Here is an 11,958-nt window from a genome sequence, read left to right as displayed (position 1 = left end):
GTTGACACGATAAGGTAGCATGACTTGTCTCACCATGACCTCGGCCGGGACAAAATGGACGCAGTCACGTCACCAGGAAGAGACTGGGATTTTGTTTTTGTAGCTGCGTGTCTTAAAATATCATGCTAGATGATTGTTTTTTACTTCCAGGGATAACATTACATATCATAGAGGCATTAATTAGCCTTGTTACCACAGTTTGTTTTTGTGTAGTAGGTCTATAAAGTGTACCCTTAATTTTCAATGCATGGAAATGAATGCATTTTGTCTTTTTCGAGTCCCATTCATAAAAAGATTTCTTTGTGAAAGGTTCAACGGCATATTTAACATCAGTAGCACACTAGCTAATGCAATGATATACATGCATGGATGGTGAATCACACGTCTCTTATTTCACAAAATTGGCTAAGAAATGTATAAATAGAGCTGTATTGCATTCATCAATCAATTATGAATTGGGTTATTCCACAGGAAGTAACCATTTAGGTATTCATCCGAAATCTTCCATAAATGTTTTCCATTTTTCATCCAACGCAAGGCAAATTCCAGATTTTAAAAAAACAACTCAAACGTAAGGACAAACATTCGAAGATCACGGAGGTTCCCAAAGGAACGAATGGACTTTCGGTTGACTTGCATACGCACAAAGAGAAATGTGAAAACGCAGCATTAGTTAATGACCTCTCAATCATTACAGACACAGTTTTTTTCACTACATTTAACATCTGGGAAAGGCCCATTTAAGCCATGAAAAACATGACATTGGCCAACTTTATCTCCGGCTAGCCAAATTCAGCAGCGGCCTGGAAATAACATAATACAAAGAAATCCCAGGAGGACGTCATGTATGGAAAACGATGAACATCGGTTTGACAGTCTTCAAAGCCTTTGAGGACGTTATCATTTGCCAAATCATGCTGTAATGTTGCATCTGGAGTCCTTTGTACATGACAAACCACTATTTCTAATTGTACAGCTGTATTTGACTTGTATCAGAACTAAGGTTTACTCCAATAACCACAATTTCACAGCTCTACTTAAAATCCTGTGGTGTACTAAGTGTCATTTCATGCTTTTATCCTCATGAATTGTAAAAACAATCTCCTGCAGAGCTTTGAGGGTAAAAAATGGCTTTTTGAGATCCTTCCCTGGACCGTATCCTCAATCCTGTCCGTGTGTTGGCGGAGATTGGAATAACAGGACAAATAGTGAGTAGGATGTGTGCAGCCCAACTCTGACCTCCATCTGCAAAGCTTCCTTTCCAGTCTCCCTGGGTGGGACTTTCCCCCCAGGCCGCTAAAACTCACACATATCTACTGTTCCCCAATCATATCTCAAATGATTCAGTATGCCTTCTCAGACTGGACATAGTGTTTCTCAGGGTGCTGAGGTTAGAGATCCTGGTCGCAGAGGGTTTGTTGCGGTTGGGCTGCTGCCACCGGCGATAATAATCTGCAGTGATGGAGCAGGAAATCAAAAATAAGCTGAAGAACATGCTGAATTAGTAGAAACAGATAGATAATCCGCTTTCTACCATAACAATAAAGTAACAGACATGTTTCTCAGCAAACATCTCAGTTCTGAGCTCATGCTTTAGAGAGGAAAATCGTCATTGTGGGAAACCGAGCCAGGGCTGTGTTTCATTGGCTGCTTTAATTTAAGCAAACAGGAACAGATGGCAGACAGCAATGTCATTAGTTTTGCAGGTATTTAGTCATAAGCCAAAGTATTGGACCAATTGAAATGCTGACCCAATAACAGCACTAGAAAGGCCAGGAGATGGGACCATGAAATCAAATCCTTCCAACATTTGTTGAGATATTGGCAGAATAAACATGTCAACCTGATGGTGGTGCTTAATGAAAAGCCAGCCGATCACCAACAATCATTTGAATATATCATCTGGGAACCATGAATGTCTACGCAAAATATGCTTTCAGTAGATGCCGACGTATTTCACTGAATAAGAGAAAGTTTTGACCTGCTGGTGGCGCTACAGGACGAGTCATAAAGATCATAAATCAATAGTATGTATCCTCTAGGGACCTGTAGCCATCTATCTGTAGCCATCCATCAAATAGTTGTTGAGATAGTTCAGTCTAGTGCTCCCTCCCTAGAGCCGTTGATAAAACACCCATTTGTTTTGTACATACGGGAACAGGAGGCCGTGGATCAGCATGTGGCTTGAATTTGCCTGGTTGGCTCATTTGCCAGCAGAGTCAAACACTTCCAGCCTTCACGGGGAACGCGGTTCAATCTGATGCATCGCTCAATCCCCTCAGGAAGTGTGCGCAGCAGTGCAAGCAAAGGAAGTTTATTCCCGCTCCACAGATCTCTGTTTATGTTGGGGCCAACTCGCCGGGATGCGGAGCGGCTTTAATTTTCTTTTTCTTTCCATGTGTGTGTCATTAAATGAGTTAAGTGCAAAGCAAACAAATTGTTTTTGTTATTATTGATGGAGCGCAGGATGTGGCTCTTGGATAAAGCACAGAGATGGGTTTGATGGAGGGGAAGCCTCCTCTGTGACTGCAGTGTCGTCAGATGCCAGTGTTGAGGTTATTTGCACAGGTGATACACTGATTCACTTGAGTTTGGGCATTTGGTCAGCTAATGTAACTGAATCACCTCGAAGCCAACCTTTAGTATGCAGCGTACTAAGAGACAGATAAGAGCAACGCTGGGTTGTTAAAGGTGCAGAATAAGAGATGGGGTGCATATCTGTTCCCTCAACAGCTTTCAAAACATTGGAGACGGATGAGCCGGCGGCTCGTAGCTGACATTGCAAACAACGGCAAAAGTACAATAACCTCCATACCGACAGGCACAAGGGAACAAGATGTGGAGTTAGGGAATAAGAGGGTAACAACGAAACATGTATACTTAAGCATATACTGAACAGGTAGGCTTACTTTTTCTCATATTATGGTATACAATATGACCTACTGAGCAACAATCCGGCATTTGGGAGGAATTCATTGAGGACTACTGGTGTTGAACTAACCGAGCCAACGTTAGCTTAATTAGTTGGCTAACGTTAGTTAAAGCGGATCTAGCTTAAAGCTGCAACTTGCCATTGTATGATGCAGTTAATAGCCCTTAAGGATTTTTCATAACGTGTGTGCATTTAGGCTGTATTATAAGTCTGTAAACACGTATCAGTCTTATCTATTTTAACAAAGTGTATTTTCATAAAGGTTACAAAAGGCCGTTTTGTCCCTAGAGGCCTAACAATACAAACAATCTGCATAGCCTCTCTTTGAATTGTGGTGGTCTTCACAGATGCAATCTATCTTAAGATAAGGTCATTTAATGTTTGCTTTAGTCGGAGGGGGAAAAATGTATGATTTGTTTTTTTTCTTTTGGAGAATGTTTGGGATTTGCTGTTATCTCCCTCATGTTTTACACACAGCAGTGAAACAGAGATGTTCTGGCAGCCAGACACACGATGGCACCGGGTTATCAGCAGTGTCACTGCTTCAGCTCCTCTCGCGGTGAAACCCCCCACCATGTTTCTCAGAGGGGGGGGGGGTTGAGGGCAAAATATGTTTTGCCAGCAGAAAAGGCATGTTAGCAAGAGGCCATAACTTCCACTTCCATTTTTCACACAAAGACACAATTTAGATCGTCTTCTAATGGAGATCTGTGACCCTTTACTATATAATGTCTCCAATAAAATACATCCAAAACAACTGACAGGGATAACTCACTTAAAACTTTGAATCAGAGTTTGAAATTAAGAAGAAACTTTCTTTTGACAGTGAAATGTGAGCTCTGATTCATCGTCTCTGCTTTCTAAATTTGTCAGAGACTACAGTTGAGCCTTTTCCATACTGAAATAAATACTTGTAATCTCATGATTATGGAAAGACTTTTTTATTTTTTATTATTACACATAACATATACATTCGATTTAGAGTATGTGGGTCTGCCAAGCTGGGGAGGCAGAAAATATCTTCCAGATTTCTTGAATCACAAAGTTCATACATTGAAACCAAAAGCAGAAGAGGAAAAGTTAGAAGGTTAGTAGGTCAAATCTCTTTGAGTTATAATGTGAGAACAAAACACACAGTTTCTCTTTGCATTTTCCGACATGTAAAGAACTCCATGTCCCTTTTTCTGGGCTTCATATTGATTGTTCGATGACAAAGGGAACGCAGTCTAAGTCGCACAGACAGTGATTGGGTGTGCTCCTTCCTTTTGGTCTCTTTTGTTCGCCCCTCAGATGCAATTGGCCGAGGCAAGAAGATACTCTTTTTCTTTTCTCTTCATATAGAAACTGGCAATGAAACAGATCATAGTGAAACTCTCTTCACTTACGCTCCTTTTGTATTTGCAGCACGTAAGGACGACAGGGTTTAAAACACCTCCTCATTTAATTGGATTGTCGGGGTTATGATTTGTGGCCGACGCATGCTTTTATCCCCACGTTGAAGCGGTTGAGCCACTGAATTGCATTATGGGAAATGATGGCCATTATTCGTTGCTTTCATTTTTGTCATCCTTTTTTAATCCGTCTCTTGTGAGTTCTCCAACTTTATAGAGGTGCTTGACCCAAAACGAGTCCCCCTTTAAACACACTATACGTAATATTCTGCCGTAGGGGGTCTCTCAATCAAAACGATGACAAAACACGGAGTTTGACAGCGTTGTGTAGTGTGGGATCATGGGAGTCCCGAAAAACACGCCAGGTGATTAAACCCGGTATAAAAAAACAAATTACCTTGATTCCAATTACAGATTTTCTTTTAACGTTTTTTTAAGAATTTGGCATTATTTAAGTACGCCGCTCAGCAAAATACACAACACAGGTCTAGTTGTTTTACACACCTTTAAGGTGAGGATTAATGTTATACAGCAACAATAGACGGTCGTAATTTACTGGGCCTAATTGTGCTGTCCATTATCTCTGACCCTCATTACAAGAAGCAGTTGAAGTCTCCCATTTATTCAGAATAAAGCAATAAAAGTCTAATTAATAATTCAGCAGACCTCAGTGAGAACTGGGCCGCAGTGACAATATCTGACTGAGCTGGTGGGAACCGAGGTCACATGGGAACTGGAGGGTGTTTCCTCAGGGAAAATTAAAACTGTGCAGAGCAACAACAACAACAAAAGACGACGACGACATCAAGATTCTCCACGACGCTGTTTGTTTGCAAGAACTGGTTGAACCGAGGCAGCACATCTATGGACAGTTTATGAACTCATGTGGGGAGTCGTGGTCGCGGAGCGAAAATGTTCTCCCATTGAGAAATAACACCAGAGAACATTAGAAAAAACACAGTAAACGTGTCATAGCAGACTGTGATTTGTTCTGCCGCCTGAAAAGAAAGTACAGTAGCTAACTCACAAAAGCCCGCTGCTCTCAAACGTCCTCTTTACATCCACTGCAGTGCACAAGGGCGAAGAGGTTAAGTGACCCAACCGCACCTAGTTCATAAAAAATAATAGCCAAGCATGCAACTCTGAGAATAGCTTCCCTGAAATGAAAGCAATCTGTGCCTTAAACACAAACAACACAGACGCTGTCTGCAGGTCATGATAAGAAACGAGATCCACCAGAGGAGGCGAGATGGAGAGATCGATTACTTTCCCATGATCCGGCCTCTCTCCGGGGAGAGCGAGTCTCCGCTGCGGCGCTGCGTGGGTCTCTCAACTGTCATTATCACCGATGGGAGCCACAATAGGTCAGGGAGATGAGATAACATTGTGAGCGGCGGAGCAGCAGGTGAGAGGCTCAACAGGGCGCGATTAGGTATCCGGGTCCCAGGGTGTAGCATTGCCGCGGGGCCTCGGGGGCCTCGGCCCTACCATCTGCCAGGGTGAATTCCTCCTGCTGGAGAGGAACTGCTCGATATCGGCGCAAACTGTTGCTGCGGGGCGTTGCTTTGACTTTCTGTGTTACTGTTTACGGAGAGACGTGTCACACTTTACAAGTTCCTTTGTCACAGTCTCAAACACAAGCTCCAAGAATGCCTCGCAAAACAAAAGACTGAAAACGTCTGGTATTTTTGTACTAATTCTGTGCTTTAGGGTTTAAACTTCTGCTTGTTATAGCTATAACAGAGCACGTCTGTGTGTACAAACGTACTCCATCTGCGGACCAAAGTCACCGTCAGGAAATAAAACGATCCCTCGTTAGATATGCAGTCCAGATCTGGGCCTGTTTTCTTGGCTGGTCGGCTCCTGGGCTCCAGTGTGAGACCATCAGTCAGCGAGAGCACACCCCAGGGATGCTCCGATGACAGCCATGCTGGATGCTTCGCACATGACCCGAGAGCGCTGCTTGCATGCAACACACCGTCCAGCGACCTGCCAGCGACCTGCCAGCGCCAGCCCGCTCTTTGATCTGACAACGCGGTGTAAAATTGAAGATGCCCACCACACTCACACACATGCCAGAGACAGACAGGCGTGAAGGCAGCTGAACACGAGAATATTGAATTAGGAGCTGCCGTGCAACACGACGATGCTCGCAGGCTCACCGGACAGGACAGGTGAGCGACGGGCAATTGAGATTTTGTCAGCGATAGTCTTGGATATCCCCCGGATTGTTTTCATTCACACGTGAATCAAAAGCAGCAGTTGGAAAGAAAACAATCTTTCCATAAAGGTGTGAGAGTCAAGAGCAGGAGCCACATCTGTTAAATCACTTAAAATCAGTTAAGAAGCTGCCGATATCTGATCCTGATGACTGTGACCGCAACCTCTAACCTGATAGTAATAGATCTTGACATGCTGATTATCCTCCATATCTACTTTCACAAGATCGAGGCACCAAGATCGAGACAGGAGGCCTCACTAAACCACGTTTTTAATGTGCAGTGTCGCTTGTGACTGAATGGGACGCTTCATGTTTTTTTTTAATATGATGTTGTCAGACACCCGTCTGCCTTCAGTGCAGGAACATTGGCCGTCTTTGTGCAGATCTGTTGGGCTGATGACATGTCCAGATGTGGAGAGTGACCCCACGCTGACCCTGAATGGAGCCCACAGGGTTCCTGTTGTGCACCCCGGCAGTGAGGGTGCTGATGGTGATGGGTTTGATGGTTGCGTATTATACTGCAGTCAAACAAACCAGCAAGATAAAAATATGTGGTAAGGAAAGCGTGACACTATAGAACTTAATCCCATTTGAGCTGGTCCATCTTTTTATGACATTGAATGGATTTCGCGAATAATTGTTCTAGATCAGCGGGCTTTAGGGTCACTTTAGAGATTCTGGGTGTTAAAAACGCAACACAATCAAAACATAAGTTACGGTATTATCATAGATTAAGCTACCCAGCAGTATACACAGTAATTAAAATGTGTCCCACCTTTAACAGCTGCAACATTTAATTGATGCTTACAGATTGAATCGCCATAATCCAACAATATATTGTTCTTTGCATAATGCACTTTTAAGTGCATTGTGCTGTTAATACATTCATACTTCTTCTTCTGAATGGACTACACACTTGATAAACACGCAATAAACTCCTGTTGTTGACCGCTGACAAACAGACCAGAGGACGGGGGGGCTTTATCTGTTACAGCTCAGGCTCCTCTACTCATAGCACGGCCTCCATCTGTTCAGCCCATCAGGTCTACTGCTGCTGCTTCTGCTGGAAAACAGTGTGAGAGCTGCTGACTGCCTCCAAACAACCCAGAACAAGGGTCCAGCATGGGACTATACGACCCCCCACCCCCCTCCTGCTGCCCAAACCTCCTGCTGGGCCACCAGAAGGCCTCTGTTTTGATAGTGGCCATTACCCTCATCGGGCTGACCTTCTGAGCTAACATCCCTGCCATTAGATACACAAGTAAGCACGACTCCAAGTATGCGCCGTGACACTGGGTAAAACATGTTGGCAAATTGGAGGAATGTCGAGTGAGACAGTTCAAAAGACTGTTTGTCTGCTGCCTCAGTCACAGTTTTGATACACGACACATGAGTGCCAAAAACAAAAAAAATATGTTTCGGGCATTTTTTTCACTCCCTCTTTACAGAAGAGACTGATTTTGTGTCCACGGAGCTGGGCCCTCTCTGACCTCGCTGGGCCGGGCGGGTCGTCGGCCATGTGGCGGATGGAGCTCTTAATCTCAACCTGCACTGATCACCTTCACCTTTTGGCGATACCTCCAAATGGAGAATCGAGAGTTATAAAGCAGAGCCGGGAGACGGGAAAGAGAAGAGACTGGCTTCTCCATCACCGAAACTCACATCACCAGCTGGAGGGTCGCGTGGGGCCCGTCTTCCAGGACTGAGGGAGGAAGTGTGCTGTTTGAATCATCTAAATCATAATCTGTTATAACATGATTGTTATTGCAGTGGTGCGAGTGAGCTAAACACATTTCCAATAAAACAGTGAAACTATGATAATCGTATTGAACAATTTCAACGATAGTGATTCAATCATAAAATTGAGATTCCATAAAGCAGAGTTGGACTTAAAGATCTGTTCTGAATTAGCAGAGAAACCAGAAACATGACCATAGCAGCCCTGTGAGTCTGAGCTGTGAGCTCAATACTGATGTCAGAATGCTAACAGGCTCACTGCTGTTACCAACGTCCAGTTGATGTTGAGACGAAAACATTTATGAATTGAGTTTTATAAAATAAAGTTTTATTAAAAATAAATAAAATACAAAATAGTGTTATGCTAGTAGGATAGCTAAAAAGTACATAACATAGCTTTCAAATGAGCTCCAAGGAAGGCAGCTCAGTGACCGATCGAGGACACGTTGAGTCCACAAAGGTAAAAGTAGGAAGAGAGCAATATTCATAGGCCCAACATTAGCTAAATAAACTACTTTCAGATGATGCAATAGCAACATTAGCCACAGCCAGCTATCATAAGCTAGCTTAGTTCGCTAAGCTGGTCTCGGAAAAACTAAACCAACAATCGCAGAACAGCTTAAATGAAAGAGAACTGACGAATAATGTTTCAACGGAGGTGTTAGAGGAGTAGATAAAGACGTCGGTCAATATTCGCTGAGTCGCAGATCTGATGGGGGGTCACGACGTTGGTTAAACTACAACCGCTGAATGTGGCTTGAGAGATAACAACGCTGCTGTGTCACAACAGTTCAGATGTAGCCTACTGGAGCCAAGTATTTGGGGTTTGACAAACATCCCGTTTGTGCCACAGTTCTTTAAAAAATGATGAATTTTGTTTGAAGCTTATCAATGAGTAGGAAAAAAAAGTAGGTACAACAAGAAACACACACACACACATATAGAGATTAGCTGATAACCAGCTATACTTACAGGCTTTTCTAACAGCACATATTCATCACAGTTCAACACCGTCAGCTTGGGTTTATTATAGTTGCTTGGACTTTTTGAGGGATCAGAAGTCTGCCCTCAGACAAACACTCATGTGGCCTGGGTGGCCTGCTGGGCCGCTTTGCTCCCTGGGGTGTCTGCCCATGAGAGGGCCTGTTATTCGGAGCCCATCGTGAGGCCCTCCCAGCCTCCCGTAGTGTCCATGGAGGGAAGGAGCTGGGAAAGCCCCAGTACAAAAGATGACAGTTTGTGGTTCGAAAATGGGACACTGCTGCTTATGTAAATATTGAAGCATTTGTGGAGAGCCGGGATCTTTGTTCGCACCACAAAACAAAAAATGAAAACTGTAATTGAGGGAAATGCTTGGTTGTTTGAAAGCAAACTCTCAGACGACGGCTGCTTCGCCTGCTAATCATCAAACGATGGGACTACTGACACGGCCCAGCTCACATTAACCACTTTCTCCTCTTCACGTCATCACCATATGCTCCACATTCACTGGAGCAACATGTACAGCATCATTATGTTAATGCTCTCAGCAGACAAGAGGCCCAGGCTGAGGGGAGGATGGATGTAGAGAAAGAGGGGGTGCGCATTTATTCCCACAGAGAAAAGCTGTCATCTTCTCGGGCTGAAATAAGGACATATGCAAATGACTCAGCTGATGCAGACCGACTATTCGCTTGTGTTTATTTGGATGTGAGACTCTGCGCATCATGATATAAAGTAAAGAGGTCACATGTTCTGGTATGTTTCTCTTCTTTTCTGACCACCGTGTCCAGCAGACTTTTATTAAGCATTGAGGATATTTAAAAGCATTGGAATATAAATTCCAATATGACAATTGTGTTCACAACAACAATAACTCTGATGAATAACTGCTGTGTTTTTAGTAGATAGTCGTACTAATTGTTAAATCTTGCATTATGCTCTTCTTTAGACCCACACATTTGGTTTGCTTCCATCATATTTGTGCATCTTTATTTCACTGAGATGAAATACATCTCATAATACTTAAAAGGATTTTAAGTACCCAAACTAACTGGTTAATGCTGGACATCCAATCACGTTCCTGATTGTTGAGTTAATCAGCTGTTTTAGATTCATAAAAGACAGCCCTGACAATAAGTAAATAAATTCATAGAATTGGGTCATTTACACAGGCATACTGACTACATGTAGAGTAGTAGGCGTGATCCCAAATACTAATTAAAATATATCTAATGCATCACTGTAGCCAAAGGAGCTTTACTTCTAGTTCACAAGGATTAACAAACAAACTCTGCAGATGCATCGTCAGTGTTGGACTCAACTCAAACAGTTATCTGTCGCCATCTGCTGGACAACTTTCATCTATGGGAACAATATATAGTGTGAAACATTGGGAGGCGCTGAGGGGTCGCCATGCAGCCTGGACCAATAAACAGCCAATGGTCTGTCAACTGAGCTTTTATTTAACACTGGATATCAGATATACGAGTGAATTAATCTTTGAAAAAGTTTGACCACAAGACACATTGCAACTTTCCTGGTCACTATCTCGTAGAAAATATAGATCCGGTTACAATTTCATTATTAAATATTTACATGACTTACAAATTAGGATTTTAAATAGTCCCCACTGATTTGAATAACTTTGTCTAAAATCATAACTACTAAAACAAAAAGGCAGGTTTTTCTCCAAACATTCCCTTTCAGTCTTAAATATATCTAGATTTAATTAAGCAGATAATTTCTGTTCCAATGAAGCCATCTAGAACTCCGTCATCCACCAAGTTGCACTAAGAAAAAAAAAAGAGGGCGCAGAGCTGGATTGGTGTATGGATTCTTTGGTGCTAAACTATTTTAGAAATTGAGAACAAAACACAGAAAGTCATTTAAAAACAACATTTCCTTTATTTGACAGTGGGACAAGTTCGCCAACAGCAGCCTTCCTGTTCACCGTCCCACCTGAAACTGCTACTCAATGCAAGTGCCGTCAATCGCCTGGTAAAATAATACATTAAATATGGTTAGTGTCACATCGTGCACGTTGCTTTGCTATAATAAAATATGGAAATATTTGGAACTCTTGTGACTGCATCAGCATTGCCAAAAGGCACTATCGTCAGAACCATGAAGGCTTGGAAGACCATCGTGAGAAATACATCATTTGCAGCTTACAAATAACATAAACGCTAACTTATTCTACATTAGTTTGGATACTTTTCTGAATAATTAAAAGTTACCTCTCTTGGGGTTTTGAAGCCCAGCCCCACACTTTTGTGGTAGCGGGGGAGCTTTTCCTTGACCTCAGAACACGCTTCTTGTTCGGGAAGATGGTGGGCTGTTTCTGGTAAGCCTTCTCGGCCTGTGGAACGAGGACATCATCAACGTTAACATGGCCATTCACACTTCTACGATGACAAGCTACTTCCTCTAATTAAGGACTAAAAACCACCTGTAGCTGAAACTACACATCAATAAAATATTTTGCCATGTTTGAGCAGGAGGTGTAAAGAGAAGCTGCATCAGTGTTTGCCAAAGGCAGTTATCGTCAAAGCTTCTTGAGCTTGGAAGACCATCGTGAGAAAATCATCATTTGCAGCAAGTTATCAACTTGTTTGGACAGAGAACCACACAAACTGACATCTGAAGAGATTTATACATTAGGACAATTTGTTATATATGGGAATACAAATAACGGC

General features: G+C 42.7%; 2 non-coding genes across 2 annotated transcripts; both read right to left on the bottom strand.

Annotated features, from left to right (window-relative positions):
- Nucleotides 1-11,344: 11,344 nt before the first annotated feature.
- LOC117735719 lies at nt 11,345-11,428 on the bottom strand. Its single transcript, XR_004609914.1, has one exon. It is a non-coding gene; the product is annotated as a small nucleolar RNA SNORD35 (small nucleolar RNA).
- A 344-nt stretch (nt 11,429-11,772) lies between these two features.
- LOC117735723 lies at nt 11,773-11,857 on the bottom strand. The gene has a single exon (XR_004609917.1). It is a non-coding gene; the product is annotated as a small nucleolar RNA SNORD35 (small nucleolar RNA).
- Between the last annotated feature and the right edge of the window lie 101 nt (nt 11,858-11,958).

Source organism: Cyclopterus lumpus, chromosome 8 (assembly GCF_009769545.1).
Source record: "Cyclopterus lumpus isolate fCycLum1 chromosome 8, fCycLum1.pri, whole genome shotgun sequence".
In the NCBI taxonomy this organism is placed as follows: Eukaryota; Metazoa; Chordata; class Actinopteri; order Perciformes; family Cyclopteridae; genus Cyclopterus; species Cyclopterus lumpus.
The sequence above is the reverse complement of the archived record's forward strand: the minus strand, read 5'-3'. Positions and strand labels throughout refer to the sequence as shown.